The sequence below is a fragment of the Seriola lalandi genome, unplaced genomic scaffold (genome assembly GCF_002814215.2).
Source record: "Seriola lalandi dorsalis isolate HSWRI2012SDOR001 ecotype SW California unplaced genomic scaffold, Sedor1 jcf7180002054934, whole genome shotgun sequence".
Lineage (NCBI taxonomy): Eukaryota > Metazoa > Chordata > Actinopteri > Carangiformes > Carangidae > Seriola > Seriola lalandi.
The window spans coordinates 137,359-139,720 of NW_019525486.1; the positions used below are offsets into that span (position 1 = coordinate 137,359).

Here is a 2,362-nt window from a genome sequence, read left to right on the forward strand (position 1 = left end):
CATAAGGACGCCGCTTGCTGCACATATGGAAGTGAGACGCTGTGTCCTTATAAAACCATGATCATATGTTGTGATGGTTCCTCCTCTGCGTACTGGCTGTGTATTACTCCCTTCATTGTAAGAAATAGGAGACTCAATTCAGAGCTAAGTTCAGCAAAAGCCAATATGAGGTGTCATATCGGCATTTCAGGTGCAGGATGTGCAAAACGGAGGTGAAATACCGTAGAAATACCACGAATCTCCGAAACAATTTAACAAGACATCACCCAGATACAAGGAAGTCAGGGGTGATACCCATAATCCTATTGTGCGTGTTCATGAAGTCAGACTTTCATCCTCCTGCCTGGTGATAAAGAATAAAGTACAGCAAAGTTCTCACTCCATTTTCATCCAGTCAATAGTTTTGATTTCTAGTGCATGACCACTCAGTCACTTTTCCCTCCTTCTTTTACCTTCTTTTTATTCCTCCATTCTCATTCTCTTTCATTCCTTCCTCTGTTCCTCCTGGTTTTTGTTTGATTATTCTCTCTTTTTGACTTTCTATTCCTGGGCTCTGAGGGTGGAGCCAGCTGTGTTTGCTAACCAGAGCAGAAATAAACTGTTTGTCCCCCCCCGACTTCATAATCAGCCCCTCCCCTTTCTGTCTCAACCAAAAATATTACCCCGCACTCCCTCTACATACAGTATACAGTCTCCCACACACAAAACTCAAACACTGCTGATCTATTTCCTGTTTTCCATATGCAATATAATACATACACTTCTCTCTCTCCTCCTCTGACCAGACATTTTCACGATTGGCTTCTTCTCATATTTGCAGTTGAAAATACAGCTCATCTTTGAGCATGTTAATATTTGTTGATGTCTAATACTGTACCATCACGTAAAGGTGGACTCGGATAAAGCCAGCAGGTTTTCAGCCTGTCCACAAGCCTGATGTGACCGAGTGTAACTGCTCTAAAAGGGGCAGAAATATATCTGCACTTTGGACATGTTAATGTTTGTTCATGTCAAATCACATTTATTGTACGCTTCAGTCTCGGCTCTGTTTTCAACCTTGTTGAAGTGTTATCTATTGAATTGAATGTAATAAATGAAATGGCAACTCTTTATATCCAATTTTTAATTAATTAATTTATAATTGTATAAAATATAGATATAAAATATATAAATATATACATATTAAAATCTATAAAATAAAATTTACAAAAATATATCAAGAGTAATAACTATAGCATTCACTGCCAACAGGTTGGATTAAGTTAAGTTTAAAAATCCCCAGGTTGGAAAATATTCATTATTTTATATATAATATTACATATATAATAAATAATTTTTAATCTAAAGCCCAAGCGATGACGACACCTCCCTCAAGTGTGTGTGTTTTCTTATTTTTACCACCGAATGTCTTCCCGCTCCGTGGCATCGGGTCATTCCTCACTCGGTCCTTGAATTGTGGAGACGTGCTGCTGCATCCATGGCCTAGGGTCAAAACAGAAGAGACACGTGTCCATTTCTGAGACGTCTTCCAACTATTTAGTATTGCGCTTATAATTCAGAATTTGCTTTAAGACGGCGAGCTTTGCCGCCGCAGCTGTTTTTAGTAAACACATCGGCAGCCCGGGCCGACAAACGACAAGGACATGACACAACTGTTGCACCTCGCTCAGTCTTTACCTTCGGCCTCCCCTCCCCTCAGAGAGACTTGGCCCGGGCCTGGGCCACCTCACAGACATTGAGCGTTTATGCATCTGGTGGACTCCTGTACTCACAGGTGGAGAGACGGAGCGGCTGAACCTCACATGCTCATATCGAACTTTTCTGGCAAACTGAAAAATAAATAAGTAATTGATCTCATCTGTGTGTGTTGGCATGGAGATCCTACCTCTGCGAGTCCTCAGCCCATCCAAGCTTCGCCCCCTTCCTTCCTGTTTTTATCTCTGGAGACGAGCAGACTTGTGTTCTGCACAGATCAGATGTTGTTTGAATCTCTTGAATCCTACATTAACGACAGAATCTAAACAGAACAGGGATGTGACACAACACTTACTTGTCGTCGACTTCTGACTCGCTGCATGGAAACTGTTTAGAGTTGCGGAGCGTCTCTGTGGCAGTGAGGGAAAACAATGCAGTTCACATCTAACATTTGTAAGACATCACATAATACAACGTAGGTTCACAGAGTTTTACCAAAGTACACACATTGAATAGCACTCAAAGATGAGCTCACCTGTTTGTGTCTCCAGGTTCTTCTTCCTCTTCTTCCTCTCCGGTGAGCCGGTGTCTTGACGTCTGCGTGAACCAAACGAAAATGCTGTTTGAATCTCTTGACCTTTATCAGTAAAATGTAATCAGTACAGGG

The 2,362-nt window shown here is 41.4% G+C and overlaps 1 long non-coding RNA gene across 1 annotated transcript; it reads right to left on the reverse strand.

Annotated features, from left to right (window-relative positions):
* Positions 1–1,386: 1,386 nt before the first annotated feature.
* LOC147817584 (uncharacterized) lies at positions 1,387–2,109 on the reverse strand. Its single transcript, XR_015436243.1, has 3 exons — positions 2,051–2,109; positions 1,678–1,963; positions 1,387–1,482 (listed from the first exon to the last, which is right to left on the reverse strand). It is a non-coding gene; the product is annotated as an uncharacterized LOC147817584 (long non-coding RNA).
* Positions 2,110–2,362: the final 253 nt, after the last annotated feature.